This window comes from Octopus sinensis, linkage group LG5, assembly GCF_006345805.1.
Source record: "Octopus sinensis linkage group LG5, ASM634580v1, whole genome shotgun sequence".
Taxonomy (NCBI): Eukaryota; Metazoa; Mollusca; class Cephalopoda; order Octopoda; family Octopodidae; genus Octopus; species Octopus sinensis.
The window spans coordinates 38,103,919-38,121,201 of NC_043001.1; the positions used below are offsets into that span (position 1 = coordinate 38,103,919).

At 38.3% G+C, this 17,283-nt stretch overlaps 1 long non-coding RNA gene across 1 annotated transcript; it reads left to right on the forward strand.

The window, feature by feature from the left end:
• The first annotated feature begins 374 nt into the window (after positions 1-374).
• Positions 375-1,117, forward strand: LOC118763631. The gene is made up of 2 exons (XR_004999396.1): positions 375-566; positions 1,038-1,117. It is a non-coding gene; the product is annotated as an uncharacterized LOC118763631 (long non-coding RNA).
• The last annotated feature ends 16,166 nt before the right edge of the window (positions 1,118-17,283 follow it).

Consider the following 17,283-nt stretch of genomic DNA (forward strand, 5'->3'; position numbering starts at 1 on the left):
GAGGATGCTGTGCCGATATATTAGAGAAGACCAGGATCAAGCACCCCGCAACCTGAAATACGTTAATCGACGCAAGCTCAAAGTTGAAACCGAAAAGATAGATTCGGTCCATGGTCTATTCCAGACGAGAAATATTGCTGAAATTAACAAGATTATTTGGGATGCTGCTATGGTTGTTGCAGAGAGAGTTGAATACAAAAGAAAAGAACAAACAGAATGTAAGGAACCATACTGGTGTAGACGAATTTGTGTGAAACAAAGGTAAAAAAGTCAGATAGGACAAGCTGATAGATTGAGAAGAGAGGAATTGCAGAACGAAAGCATAAGAATAATGCTGGAAACAACATATAGAATAAGAGATAAAGAGTATGATGTGATACTGGAAAAACTGAAACAAAGAATAGTAGCAATCAAAGCAAAACTGGAAGAATATGACAATAGAACAAAACAATTCAGGCAAAACAGATCGTTTGAAGCAAATCAGAAGAAACTGTTTCAGGAACTAGATGGGCAATTACATGTAACAATGACACCAGATCCAGAGGAAAGCAGAGCATTCTGGAGAGGTCTAGTGAACCCTGGCGGTCAAGCAGGAAAGCAAAACGGAAAAGAAATTTAACGAGAGTAATCTCCCTCGACCTTCTAGAAAGTTCTCGAACATTCTAGAAGCTTCCGGTTAACGTGGAAGTCGAGGACTTACGATTCATCCCTTATATAAAGGAATAAGTGTCTGTCCAGTCTTAGACTGGCATTGAATCAGGCCTCCTGCATACACGCACTTGCACGCGCATATATTCGCTTCACTTAATTGGAGACATGCGATTGCAAAAAAGAATATGTTCATGTAATGTTACAAGCTTTCCTTCAATTAACCTTATATGTTAACGCATTACCTCCAATAATAAATATGTTATGACTTATTACAATCGTCTCGCGAATTCCTATTTTCTTGTTACTCCGTACAAGATGGTGTCCCCTCTTTATCTCATGCTCATTAAATTATAGGATGTCGTTTAATCGACATTTTCACTGTAGAGGGATCTGGGACCTACCTGTAGAGCATAATGATGAAGCGGAGTGGCTGCGTGAAATCCAGGATAGGTTAAGAAATATAGAAGGCCAAGAAGCCATAAAAATAACTACAGAAATGATGAAAAAGTAGTTAAGAAAATTCCAAAATTGGAAGAGCACAGGACCGGATGGGATCCAAGGTTATTGGATGAAGAAGCTGAGAGGGCTCCATGAAAGAATAGTACAACAGCTAGATGAGTGCTGGATGACAAAGGGAAGGACATTGTTATGTGCCAAGAATCCTAAAAAGGGATATGTTGCATCCAACTTTAGACCAATAACATGCTTTCCGCTAATCTGGAAACTAATGTCAGATGTTTGGCCGGTGAACTGTTTGGATACTTGGAAAAAAGTGGGCTGCAACCTACTGAACAGAAAGGGTGCCGAAAGAGGAGCCGGAGAACCAAGGATCAGCTCTTAATTGATAATTTAATTATCAGGAACTGCAAGAGAAGACACACAAACCTGAGTATGGCATGGGTTAACTATTGTAAAGCATACCATATGATACCACAATGGTATGTATGGAGTAGCAGAAAATATGAGAAGCCTTATATGGAATAGCATGAAATGCTGGAGAACGGAATTGACAGAAGGGAATCAAGTATTAGGAGAGGTGAAAATCAAGAGAGGAATCTTCCATGGGGATAATGTGTTCCCACTGATCTTCATGCTGGGAATGATCCCCTTGAATGAAATACTGCAAAAAACAAAGTTGGGGTGTGATCTTGGAAGAGGTAAGGGAAAACTGAAAAACTTGCTATTCATGGACGAAGTAAAGTTATCCAGTCTGCGGATGTTCTCCAATGATATTAAGATGGGGTTTATACTCTTAAAATGTGCTAGTAATGAGACGAGGAGAGCATGTCAGGACAGACGGCATATGGTTGCCAAGTGGTGAAATGATGATGGCTATTTAACCTCAATCCAGCTATAAATACCCGGGAATACTTGAGGTGGATGGAATGAAACACAACGACATGAAGGAAAAGACAAAAAGAGAGTATCTGCGTCGAGTGAGAAAAATATTGGCTACAAAGCTGAATGCCAAAAACATAATTCCGGCAAGTCAATTCATCGATAAACTGGGTGCACACGTGAAAATTGCATGTTTCAATTGTGGTTCACTAATGGCATTAATGCGATGATGAAGAAAACGGGGATCGAATGCTAGGACTCGCTGCAGTTCCTTTAACCCAGGTTTAAGCAGTAACCAAGGAAACTTATCTATTTAAAGGGCTTGGTGTCTGTGCATCGTACGTACGCCTCTGATTTGCTTTTCACTAGAAATTGGCTGGTTATTTATTTGTGTAACGAGAAGTGAGGATATTGTGTCCATGATATGTGCTTGGAGAAGTTCATTGAAGACTAAGTACTTCTTTTAAACACAGGTCAATTAGGGGCCACTAATCCTGTGTTCATTTATCTTCTCCGAAATCTTTCCTTACCTCTCTGCGCTAACGCTTCTCCGTTGTTGCTTATGTAATCCCTTTTTTGCGCCTGAAATTCAAGAACATTATAAAACATTTTATAATATGGGGTAATTTCTGCAACCCCGCCTGAATTTTATGTGGTCTGATTCTTGTTATTAATACTATAAGGTTTTGATTTTAGGCTTTGCTACAGTCTAAAGCACTGACTTCGGAGGGGCTGTCATTAGAATCCAGTGAGAACAGGTGCTGGAGGTGTGAAACGTGTGATTGTGTACTTTTTCAAAGGTAGAGTATGTCAACCAAGTTTCATGAAAGATGGACTCTATGTAATGTCCCTCATCCGAGGCTGAATGATTGGAAGTGTGTGGTGTAAAAGGGTTTGCAAGTCGATTCCGGGTTTGAAGAGACATATAGCAGTTCATACAGATCGTATTTCACAAAGTGATCCAATCAATCCGATGGAAGTTACAGCTTTTGTCTGCCACCTACACTTCAAAAAAATGCAAATCTGTAGCAGGAATGAATAGTCATCCGAGAAGTCGTAGACGAAAGGTCAGGTTACTATTGACAACGAGGAAGCTCAAAGAGACGACTATCATGTGTTAAGATGGAACAATCACCATCTATGTATGTATGTACTTATATACTTAAATATTACAAAGCCTCATATTGGGTAACCATGAAAAGGATGCACATTCTTTCTATCCTATTGATGTGAAGACGAGAAAGACAGAAAGAGAGAGAGAGGGGGAGAGAAAGAGAAGAGAGCGGAGGAGATAAATGGAGGGAGATGGGAGAGTGAAGAAGTCTTCTGGCAGAACGTCTCACGGTTTGTTACGTGATCTTCAGAGTATACACACCTAGCTTCTCTCCCCCAATCAACTGTATATTGCATTCACACACACACACACATACACACACACACACACACACACACATATCGTCACTTATCAGGTGACACTCTACACCGGGTTTCACTCTTAGATACTCACAACTAGGGAGGACAAATAAAGAACAAATCGTATTGAAAAGGTTTGTAGGATGTCAGATGGATGGAACATTAAATGTAAAGGTTTGTAGGATGTCAGATGGATGGAACATTAAATGTAAAGGTTTGTAGGATGTCAGATGGATGAAACATTAAATGTAAAGGTGGGACATTAAAAGTAAATTGTAAACTCTACTTTAAAATATTGGGACGAATGTAAAATAGTGTAAAATTCTCTGGTTAGTATCTGCATATTGAAATCATAATTAGAATTCAGTGCAAGTATGTGTGTGTAAATGAATGGGTGGATGGGTAGGTCCCACTCACCTTATAAATATGGTAGATACTTTTTGTCTCCTCTGCAGTCATGGCTGAAATCTAAAATAGACTGTGATCGTTTGATATCCTAAATCTTTTGACAATCGTTCGGCTATTTTTGCCTGTAGTATATGGAAGGTGAGGTGTGGGATGAGTTGCACTGAACTGGAAAGAAAGGGTTAGGGTCATTAGCGTAACTAGAGTGTGTGCCGCCCGGCGGCGAAATTTCTTTTCCCACGAGACGACCCCTGTTATGGACTCATTTGCATACAGTCAATTAGAGCTTAACTATCAAACTAATTTATGAGCGCGATAAGATAAGGTCACTTGGGTAAAGAATAACCATGTTTCTTTTCTCTTTTAATAATGCTTGTTGTTCTTGTTCTTGTTTCAACCATGACTGCTTCTGCGTAGTTATTTGTGGTGTTTACTTTATAAAACAGCAAGGGTAAAGGGTTGCTAGCACATCACCCTCTACCCACATTTTTCCCATCCTCATCTTTACCATATGGGGCCCTAACAAAATCCGATAATAGTTATAAATGCAAATCTAACTAATTACTTGTCTCCTAAAATCAGACATAGCTTGGCGATCACAACACCGTTCTTCGTTTTGAGTTTACTTAGTAGACTGTGTTTGTTAACTTGACAAGGTCAAGGTGAGCTCTGATTGGCTGTATGCAAATGAGTTCATTGCTGGGGTCCGGAACTCTCGTGGAAGAAATATTTCGCTGTCCTGGATGCGAAAATTTTCCACGAGAGTTCCGGACCCCAGTGATTAACTCATTTGCATACAACCAATCAGAGCAGAGTCACCTTTATCTTTTCTTCCTTTCTAGGCAGCACCGTGCATTCCTTTCTCTTTCCCTCTCGACTAGCAGACAGCAACTTCGTCCTCTAACTACCGGTCGGGCAAACGAATAAATATATGTAGATAGTATTTCTTTTTCTTTTTCTTTTTTTTTTTTTTCACCGGCTTCCTATGTTTTTGATGTCGGAGATTCCGAATGTGCAAAAACCCACGTTTTCAAAATATTTTATTCCACCCCACCCCCAAATTTTTAATTTTTAACCTTTCTTCAAAATTTCCTTTTTCAATCTACGTGGGAAAATACGGAGATAAAAAATATGGGGAAAAAACATTTTCATTTCAACTTTTTATGAAAAACTCCAAAATTGATCAACACCCCCACCTCGCTACCTCATCCCGCTGTCTAAAAGTGAAAATGAACGGCTGTTTTGTCAGTTTCCGCATGCGTAGATTTATAGTGAAACAGCAAAAGGATCGCAGCATGTGAAGCCTTCATCACGAAACTCGATACGCTAAAAACAACAGCTAAATGTCTGGAGAATTTTTGTGTTTGTGTGTGGTGCGTGCGTGCAACAATTTCTACAGCATAGCCGAAAGAACAGAGAAAGAAGTACACAACGTACCTGTCGTTTACGTCGCTTCTTTTTTCCTCTTTAAAGGTAAACGTTTCTGATAAAAGCAATTACCTTACTGTCAATTCATTGGAGTTGTAGAGATCTAGCTTGACCCTGAGATCTGAAACCAAATCTACCCGCTTCATGCTTGTCAAAACAACCGGGAAAACCTCTCCACACACGATGATTGATGAGGAAACACAGACACTAGGATCTGTGCTGGTCAAGGAAAGGTCAGTCCTTTGCTTATGGTTGAACCTACGTTACTGACCATAGTCTATATAATAGAGAACAGTTCTATCCCATCCACATTTGTGTCAGTCAGACCAAGGAGAAACACACTCTTTTGCGTCATCCATTACCAAGAGCAGCACTTTACTCGGCCGCAAGAAAGACAACGCCACCTCTATCCTTTCTTCCTTTCTAGTCAGCACGGTGCATTCCTTATTCTTTCACTCTCTACTGACTGACAACCTTTTTCTACACTATCAACTACTAACCAACGAGCCAACCTTGTTGTCAGTATCACTAGAATTACTACTATCTCTTTAACTACCTGTCGGACAAACGAATAAACATATATATTCTTTTACTCTTTTACTTGTTTCAGTCATTTGACTGCGACCATGCAGGAGCACCGCCTTTAGTCGAGCAAATCGACCCCAGGACTTATTCTTTGTAAGCCTAGTACTTATTCTATCAGTCTCTTTTGCCGAACTGATGAGTTACGGGGACGTAAACACACCAGCATAGAGGGGACAAACAGAGAAACACAAACATACACACACACACACACACATTCGACGGGCTTCTTTCAGTTTCCGCCAACCATATCCACTTACAAGGCTTTGGTCGGAACGAGGTTATAGTAGAAGACATTTGCCCAAGGTGTCACACAGTGGGACTGAACCCGGAACCATGTGGTTGGTAAGCAAGCTACTTACCACACAGCCACTCCTAATATTTCTTCCTTCTTGGTGTTGATTCTTCGATGTTTATTGGTACTTCGACGCGAAAACCTTGAAGCGTTACATCAACATGCTACATCATATCGACCTGATATCACATCTTTCATCCTGCCCGCTACAGAGCAGTCCCAACAAAATACTACATTTACATTATTTATATTTGATATTTGTCCTCATCTTGTTTGTTGTTAACACAACGTTTCGGCTAATATATCCTCCAACCTTCATCTTGGGGAGATTTCGAACCTGGGTTCTCATTCCTAAGGTATTTTTCGATCTTCTTCTTCTTCTTCTTATTATTATTATTATTATTATTATTATTATTATTATTATTATCATTATTATTATCATCATTATTATTCAGTAGTTTTATTTTTATAGCGTGCTTTTACTTCACTACCGAGCGTAGCTCTGTGTGCCTTGGTTATGTGCTGTGATTTGTTGTGATGCTCTGATGGTTATTGTATGGAAAGTGTTCTGCGTAGGATGTGTGCAGTGCCTAGTAGTGTAATTTTCTGTATGTTATATGTGTTTGTAAGTTATTATTATTACTCGGGTCACTGCCTGGAATCGAACTCGGAATCATGGGGTTAGTAGCCTGCGCTCTTAACCACTACGCCATATGCCCACGGGCATTTGGCGTAGTGGTTAAGAGCGCGGGCAACTAACCCCAAGATTCCGAGTTCAAATCCAGGTAGTGACCTGAATAATAATAACATCGAAAAACACTTTAGGAACGAGAACCCAGATTCGAAATTTCCCCAAGACACCTATTGAAGGCTGGAGGGTATATCAGTCGAAACGTTGTGTTAACAACAAACAAGATGAGGACAAATATCCGTCAAATGTAAATAATGTACATAATTCCTCATCTCTTAAATATAAAACTGTAAAATACTACAAGTTTAGTCACTGGCTCAGCACCTATGTTCTTCATTCCAAAATAATAAAAAACTTTAACATAATAGGCGTAGGAGTAGCTGTGTATGTATTTGTGTTTGTCCCCCACCCCAACCACCATCGCTAGACAACCGATGTTGGTGTGTTTAAGTCTCCGTAACTTAGCTGCATACAGATACATACATACATACATACATACATACATACATACATACATACATACATACATACATACACACACACACACACACATAAGTTCTACACTTTTAAAACGTTGAGGGAAAAAAAGAGAGGTGCATGTGGGGAATACTTAGCTTTAAGGAGGGGTTTGGTAAATTGACAACAGTTCACATGCAGTTTCTTCTGTCCATCAAAAAGAAGATAGGCACACACGCACGCGCACACACACACACACACACACACACACACACACGTAAAGGTTATATAAACCGAATAAATTGTCGGGAATATTTGCGGTTTAGACGAAAAGGAATGAACGTAATAAATTAATATGTAGTGGTAAAGGGTTGGTAAGTTTACATCAGCTGTCGTTCAGATGGTCAATACACCACCACTCTACACGCCACTTCTCTTCCCCCTCTCTGTTTGTCTCTCTCTTCTCCTCCTCCTCCTCCTCCTTCTCCTTCTTCTTCTTCTTCTTCTTCTTCTTCTTCTTCACCATCAATCAAATCTTTTGTACCACTGGAGTTTCATAAATGGATTCATGTTTTCATATGCAATGATGTATTCAAAGTAATCACTACAGCAGTCTTATACTGGCTCTTATCGGATGTTGAAAGTAAAACCCAAGTTCATAGTTTTGGACGGTCAGAGCAAACACCAAACTATTAGCATATATCGGGTGAAGGGGTGGATCTTTTCCTTTTGAACGGCACTTTGTAACATTTTTAAACTTCGTCTACTGGTAGAATGTGTTTATAAAACATCATTTTTTCTTGGCTTTAATTGAGAAAATTCTATAGGTTGTAAAATATTTCGTCTGAAAATTCGAGTATTTCGGCAATTTTAACCAATCGCTGGAATCCATTTAGACAAACAACATTCCGTGCTGTATGAATATGTCCCTCCTTTACGAAACAGATTGGGTTTATTTACATTTGTGAAGAAAAAAAGATAGCCTTCCCCAACCCCTAACCCTAACCCTAACCTTAAATCTAAAATAGATTGAAATACAATAGATCGATACTAGGGCCATAATTATGGATGACATTTTCATTTGACACCGCTAGAAAAAAATCTCATTTTCCGTAGCGGTGTCGTATGAAATTGTCACCCATAATTATGGCCCTAGTATCGATCTATTGCTTTTCAATCTATTTTAGATTTAGGGTTTGTTGGGGTTAGTTAGGGTTCATTTGTGAGACGTAACATCAATGAAGAGCACACATTCACACTGCGTGCGATTAGACTCGGGAAGTTTGAGAGTTAGGGTTAGGGGTGGGGGAAGGGTATCTTTTTTCTTCACAAATGTAAATAAACCCAATCTGTTTCTTAAAGGAGGGACATATTCATACAGCACGGAATGTTGTTTACCTAAATGGACTCCAGCGAGTGGTTAAAATTGCCGAAATACTCGAAATTTCAGACGAAATATCTTACAACCTATAGGATTTTCTCAATAAAGCCTAGAAAAAATGATGTTTTATAAACACATTCTACCAGTATACGAAGTTTAAAAGTGTTTAGTTAACTAGAAATTGTGTTGAAAAGTGCCGTTCAAAAGGAAAAGATCCAAGGGTTTTTTTTATTGATTCATCTTCCGAGCAACATCTTACTTCTTTACCCATGACACCCGTACCTACATCTACACATCCTTCGCACATCATCTGACATACCATCTTTTAATGATACACCAGTTATTACATATCCTCTTGCTCGTATTACCATGAGATTTAGAAAAGTTTATTGGCCAACCAAATATGTGCTTACATGCTATTTTTTTTACTGTTTTGTGTTTTCTAAAGACTTTCATTCCAAACTGTGTAGCATGATTTTTTCTTTCCATTTTTACGAACTTTCCTTTTGCTGTTTCTTACATCAGTGGGTTTTTGCAATTTTTTTGTGTGTTTATTTCCCCCCTTTATCTTCATTTTTGAACTTTTTTTTTTTTGCTTGTTACAATTATTGTGAATTTTGGCTACACTATTTGTATTTCGTGTTTTCTCTCCCGAGAATCTCACTAGTCCCATCACTAATTTCATAATTGCATGTTTTAAACTTAAGTAATTCCCCCCCCCCCCAAAAAAAAAGTATCCACGCGTAAGTTACTAATGATTGGTCATATGACGTTGAAATACTTGGTTGAGTTCAGCGTTTGATTGGTCTAGTTTTTTTGGGTTCTTTTTTGTTAGCAAACAGCATGATGTAATTCTGCCGAGGTTGACTTTGCCTGTCGATAAATTAAGTATAAGTTGCATACTGGAGTCGATCTGATCGACTGGCCCCCTCCCCAAAAGCTTCAGGCCTTGTACCAAGAGTAGAAAAGAATAAATAGCATGCTGTTTTTCATTTCAATTCTGAGTGAAGAGTTTGTTTTCAGGAAGTTATGTAACATTAGTTTTGTTTCTGTTGAAGCACATGTAACCGAATTGAACTGAGTTGAAAAGCCAACTATGCATGATTTTCTGTTGACAGCATTCTTCGTGATGTATTGATATAGTTTGCTGTATAGTTTTATTTACCGGAAAAATAAAGTGTCGCTGTTAATTGAAAGCTCGTTTCTTGTATTATTTCCACCGTTTTACATGCAACTCATGGGAAGCAAGAATTTGTACTAAGTGTGCCAGAGAGTCACTTCTAGCTAAAATATGAAAGGAAATGAATTTCATGGATATGGTCTTCCTCAAACCAATTGTTCTGAAAATAACTTTTTACAACAAAAAATACGTTGGCAAAAACGAACTCAAACTGTTGCATGCAAATTGTTGCTATACTCAAAAGGTTTTTTTTATTATTATTATTATTGTCGTCAGCATGATGTAATTCTGCCGAGGTCGACTTTGCCTGTCGATAAATTAAGTCGTCGTCGTCGTCGTCATTATTATTATTGGCAAAACATTTGTTACTAACCTGTTACGTACCCAAGTTCGACGACAAGAAAAAAATTGCTTTGATTTCTGCTTTGATACTTCCGAGGACGGACAGCTCACTCTACTTTCAGATTGCCCTTAAATTTATCTAACAACGATATACTAATTTGTAATACCACTGCAGTATCAGGAGACTTCCACCAGAATTTGCCTGTAATACTAAAGAGCACTAAATTGGATGAGTTAATGGTTTGCTTGAAATCATCATATTTGTGGAGACATATAACGAGAATGAGCCTAACTAAGAATATATGAATCACATTTTTTCGGGATGATTTGTCTGAAAAATTTGTTCAAAATTTATTGAAACTCGGAGAAGGTAGGGTAACTCTTGATAGAAATAGTTGTCTAGATACATCTCTAATTAGCACATCAGTTTCATTAATCGATGAACTAATAGCAAAAGTATTTCCAAATTTTCAGGACCACCTAACAAAATCATATTTACATAAAAGGGGCAATACTTGCAGCACGAACAAAAAAAAACCCACTGTCAGCACAATATACTATCAGGCTGCAATTCAGGAATTACAAAGGTTTATAAATCTGTAGATTCAATTCCAGATCCTGCAGAGGTTGTCAACTATCCGGTTGAATTCTTAAATTCTTTGGAACCTCTTGGGCTCCCACCACACTACTTCTGTTAAAAGGTGGAGCCACCATAATGCTACTACGGAACCTTGACCAGCCTCGGCTTTGAAATGGCACTAGACTGGTGGTAGAAAAAAAAAATTTATGCTCCACATTATTCAGGCCTCTATTTTAACTGGTTGTTCCACGTGAAATGATTTTATACTCATAATACCATCTGACACAAAAATATCTTTTGTATTCAAAAGCCTGAAGTTTTCTGTAAAACTCAGTTTTACCATGTCTATAAATAAATCACAAGGACAAACGTTTTATGTTGCTGAGCTACAACTTGTAGAACATTGTTTTTCACACGGGCAAAAGTATGTTGCATATACAAGAGTTGGAAGTCCACGCCATCTTTTTATTTATACTCCTGCAGGAAAAAGACATAACATTGTTTATAAGGAAGTTCTAGATTTACAGTAAATAGTAAATAGGAGTAAAAAGTAACACAATTAAGAGGTGAATTGGTGCTGAAAAATGAGAATCCTACAAATGAAATATTACATATATATCGTATGGTAAAATAGTGTTTATAGGTTGGCAAAACAATTACGCACACACATACAGTTGTGTCTGCGGAGAGTCATTTTCTTTTTGTGCCTTATAATGTAACACACTTACCGTTAAAATTTCCACTTATTTCTTATTTTTATTTTTCTAAAATTTTCGTTGCATCTTGCAACCTTTTTAATAGTCAAAGGTTGCAAGACGCAACGAAAATTTTATAAAAATAAAAATAAGAAATAAGTGGAAATTTTACCGGTGAGTGTGTTACATTATAAGGCACAAAAAGAAAATGACTCTCCCCAGACACAACAGGATATGCTTCAACACACGAGCTCATATAAAGAATCTTGCAAACCAAATCCCAAAACGAAATATATATATAACACTTTGACGCATAAATTAATATATATAGGCGCAGGAGTGGCTGTATGTAAGTAGCTTGCTAACTAACCACATGGTTCCGGGTTCAGTCCTACTGCGTGGCACCTTGGGCGATTGTCTTCTACTATAGCCTCGGGCCGACCAAAGCCTTGTGAGTGGATTTGGTAGATGGAAAGAGAAAGAAGCCCGTCGTATATATATATATATGTGTGTGTGTGTCTGTGTCTGTGTTTGTCCCCCACCATCGCTTGACAACCGACGCTGGTGTGTTTACGTCCCCGTAACTTAGCGGTTTGGCAAATAGACCGATAGAATAAGTACTAGGCTTACAAATGATAAGTCCTGGGGTCGATTTGCTCGACTACAAGGCGGTGCTCCAACATGGCCGCAGTCAAATGACTGAAACAATTATAAGAATAAAAGAATACGAAGTAAAATAATATATATATATATATACGAGGTCTGATCAATAAGTATCCGGACTGTTGCCAAAGTAACGAAGTTAAAAAACATGCAGAGTGAAACTGTTTGACACAGATTGAACTTGAACTCTGCTCTGCATGCTCACAACGCTTTAACGTTCTAGCTCACTTTCGCTGTTTACAGCGGTGTTTGGAAGGAACGTGTGTAGCGTGTGATCGACGCGCTGACCATGACAGAGAAAGCAGAGAATTTGCATCAAATTTTGTCAAAAGCTTGGCGATAACTGCTCAGATGCCTACTCAGAGTTTTCAAGAAGTTTTCATCGTTCTCGACACAATCAAGGAGATCTAGTGCAACTGAAACCCGAGTGCCCATTTGGCCACTTGGCAGACACGCGTCTCATACCTAAATCTTCTGTGATAATGGACTGAACTGAACCGTAACCTCTAATAACTCACGGATGGTGATTCGACGATTTCCCCTCTCATCTGCACGCACATCTACGATGCCTTTCTCAGTTCTGCTGGTTGCGGGCCTTCCAGAACGTTCGTCAATATCAACATTTTTTCGGCCATCTTGGAAACGTCTGAACCACTCGTACACGGCTCATACATTCCTCTCTATACACTTTCTGCAACTTTGTGTAGGCTTCTGAGCAGGTATCGCCATGACAACTTTGTCTGTCATGGCCAATGCGATAATAACAGGCGACACACGTTCCTTCCAAGCACTGCTGTAAACAGCAGAAGTAAGCTAGAATGTTAAAACTTAGTGCGCATGCAGAGCAGAGTTCAAGGTTAATCTTTGCCAAGCAGCTTCACTCTACGTGCTCTATGACTTGCTCCAGTATTCAGTTGCTGTAATTAAATGTGAGAACGACATATTTAATCAGCGCTTCCCAGATACCTCTTATCTTTCTTACTAACCGGAACCATTTCAGTTGATACTCATCCTTCAATCTTAATATTGTCCCTCGCTGCCAATACTTTACATTGATTACGCTCCTGATTGCCCAAATTACTTACCTTCACCACCACATGCTTTTCGCCCACACTCTTGCAACAAAACGTCACCTCTCTTTCTCGTCCTTCTGTTCTTCATTCCACTGTCTTACTTTTCCCTACTTATGCTCTCATCAGTTCATTATATTCGCCCTCTCTAATCAGCTATTACTCTCCAACACTCTTGCAACTTCCCACCTGCACTCCCTGTTCCAACTCACATGTTCACCAAGATACCTCACAAACAATCTTTTATTTTGCTCTAGCCTCACCCAATATTCTGAGTAGTCATGTAGCTCCTCTCCAGCAACCACCCCCACCCCGTTTTCTCTCATTTTAACACCTGGACAAGCATGAAGACATCTCCCTAAGGCGGCGAGCTGGCAGAAACGTTAGCAAGCCGAGCGAAATGTCTTTACATTCTGAGTTCAAATTCCGCCGAGGTCGACTTTGCCTTTCATCCTTTCGTGGTCGATAAATTAAGTACCAGTTACACACTGTGGTTGATGTAATTGACTTAATCCCTTTGTCTGTCCTTGTTTGTCCCCTCTATGTTTATCCCCTTGTAGGCAATAAAGAAATAAGAAACGTTAGCAAGCCGGGCGAAATGCTTACCAGTATTTCATCTGTCTTTATGTTCTGAGTTCAAATTTCGCCGAGGTCGACTTTGCCTTTCATCCTTTTAAAAGGCGGCGAGCTGGCAGAAACGTTAGCACGCCGGCCGAAATGCGTAGCCGTATTTCGTCTGTCGCTGCGTTCTGAGCTCAAATTCCGCCGAGGTCGACTTTGCCTTTCATCGTTTCGGAGTCGATTAAATTAAGTACCAGTTACGCACTGGGTCGACTTAATCTGTTTGTCTGTCCTGTGTTTAGCCCCTTGTGCGTAGTAAAGAAATAGGTATTAAAGGCGGCGAGCTGGCACAAACGTTAGCATACCGGGCGAAATGCGTAGCCATATTTCGTCTGCCGTTACGTTCTGAGTTCAAATTCCGCCGAGGTCGACTTTGCCTTTCATCCTTTCGGGGTCGATGAAATTAAGTACCAGTTACGCACTGGGGTCGATATAATCGACTTAATCCGTTTGTCATCTCTATGTTTAGCCCCTTGTGGGTAGTAAAGAAAGAGGTATTTCGTCTGTCTTTACTTCTGAGTTCAAATTCCGCCAAGGTCGACTTACCCTTTCATCTTTTAGGGGTCGATAAATTAAGGGATCTCGTCTTTCTGATTCGCAAAATGAGACCTATGAGGTTTTCATTACGATCAACCAATTACTTTATCTTGTAAATTAAAGAATCTGATGTTATTTGGCATTAAAGTCAGGAAATTTGTGTAATTTTAGTCAATCAACAAACAGCGTGGCATCAGCAGCTTGTTACCATGACAACCATACGCAGCGTTGTGATTCACTGTTTGTGTCGTTGTTGTCTATTTTTATTATTTTTACATTTAATTCTCCACACCCCGAGATTCTTTTCACCCGCGTTTTGTTTTAACTTCTCTGTCTTGTTAGTATATTACATTTTTCTGTGCGCTAGTATTTTAAATACTAACACACAGAAAAATACTAAGTTGGCTGTCTACGCCTGTTTATATCGAGCACAAACTTACACGAAGTGCAGACGTCAACGTGTTGTTTAATATATATCTCAGGAAAAACAGCCTTCTTATATTCAATAAGTTTGGTGGCACCCTGGTGATACATAGTGGAAAACGTAAAACCGTCTATAATTGTATTGTTATATTAATTACCAGGTGACCCACGCCGATTATATCGAGTATAAGCTTACACGAAGTATAGGTGGGTGTGTTTTATATAAGTACATTAATATATTTCAATATTTGCTAAGTTTTGTGGTATTTTCGTAGTACTTATAACTGTATTGATACATATATTAAATACCAAGGTTGCTCTCGATTTGGCTGGTTATCCACGCCGGGTATACCGAACACAAACTTACATAATGTACAGTTAGATGTGTGTGTCTGTATGAAGAGATAGCTGAAGTGGAATTGTGTGACAATCATGCATTTCTTAAATGAGGAAGAACAAATACTCCATCGCGATTCTTCCAAATTCTTTAACTTTGTCACGACAACGAAGTTTCTAAGGAAGAAAACGTCCAAAGTACATGTGGTGTATATATAAACTATATATTGTTCATAGAAAATATTTATAAGTTGTTAAAATATAGTTTTCTTTATCGTGCGTGTGTGAAAATCAAACAAACTCAAGAATGACCTCTCCACTTTTTCATTCTTCGATCCAAAACAATTTTTTTCTCCTCCCACAGAGAAATTAAGTTTAGAAACATGTGTGTATATTTCAACATTTGAGTTAAACATCTCTTATTACCCTCATTTTTTAAAAGTATTTTAATTGCAAATTAAGGAGATTTCTCACAACATTAATTTGTGTAAATATAATCAGCAATTCAGCATTAATAATAGAAGCTGCGTTGCTAACTAGGAACATTTCCCAAAAACATAAGATACAGATATTTTTCTGACAAATTGTTTGTTGACTAGTGTTATTGTAGTTTACAAAACCAAGCGTGAAAACTTTACTCAACTTTGAAGTGTTTGAGACAGACGCCCCACTTCTCACACACACACACACACACTTACATATTAATGATGTACACAAATACATGACAGGTAATAATACTGAAATACGCATAAGCACATGCAGACAATATATTAATAAAACAAATAAAACCATAGTCAATGAAGAGACAAAAGGAACAGTAAGATGATACATGTTGATTTTATTAGGTTTTTCAGTTTATTTAGAAACCTACAACGAACAGGTCAGATGCTAAACTCTAAATTTCAAAGGGTAGAATCTTAAAGTTAACACCGCTCCGACAAACGCAGAAAATTTCTAGGATCTTTTCAGTTTGAACGGTAGTTTTTTTTTTCTGGCGGTGTCATGAAATTGTCACCCATAATTATGACCCTAGTATCGATCTATTGCATTTCAACCTGTTTTAGGCTTGGGGGGGGGGGTTATCTTTTTTTTTCCCCAAATGTAAATAAACCCAATCTGTTTCTTAAACGAGGGACATATTCATACGGCACAGAATGTTTTCACCTTCAATAGACGTCATTGATTGGTAGAAATTGCAGAACAAAATATCTTACAACCATAGAATTTTCTCAATAAAGCCAAGAGAAAAAGATGTTTTATAAACACATTCTACCAGTATACGAAGTTTAAAAGTGTTTAGTTACGTGGAAATTATTTTAAAAAAAACTGCCGTTCAAACCGAAAAGATCCAATTTCTATCTCACTGTTGGCTAAAATTATAGTTTTTTTTCGATTTTTAAGCCTCGAACTTTTTTTCTCCACAACATATCTTCAAAGCGATGCTGGAAGGCTGTAGTCGATTTTCAAAATTTTTTACTGTCTTAAAAGAAAAAAAAAATACATATTTTGCTAATGAAAAAAAAACTAGATCCAATTAAGTACCAGTTGTGTACTGGGGCCAATCTAATCGACGGGGCTCCTCCAAAGTTTTTGGGCCTTACGCCTAGAGAGAGAGAGAAAAAAACCCCACAAAACCACTCGTAAAAATGGATGGTGTTCAGCCATAGAAACCGCACTAAAAGCAGACAGTAAAGCATGATGCAGTTTTTAAGCCAGTCTAATGAGGTCAAACAGTTTAACTCATGGATGTAGATAACAGATTTTTGTTAGGGACTGCAATTCGTCAACCAAGATACCACTGAACTAGATGGATTACACTGGGCAGAGTTAAAAATACGAATTGAGACAAATAACAGAGCTGAGAGAATTTCTTGCTGGTGATCCAATTCTTGGATGTAAAGAAGGTAATTCAAACGCAGCTGAACATGTGAATCTGAAATAACCAGATGTAACCACTAAAAACAATTTTACCTGCTCTAGGATATAGGATTCATTTCTAAATGCAAACTTAGTTTACAATAATCTGTACATAATCCATAATAAAATACTGAAGAGAAAACTGAAGCAAGATAAGTGGAATACCACTGATAATTGCTGAATGAAAATATCTAGAGCAAGTGTTTTGCAACAGTCTTACTAGAATCACTTTCTATACATTTGTCAGCATAAATGTATAAAAAAAAATTCATGTGAAAG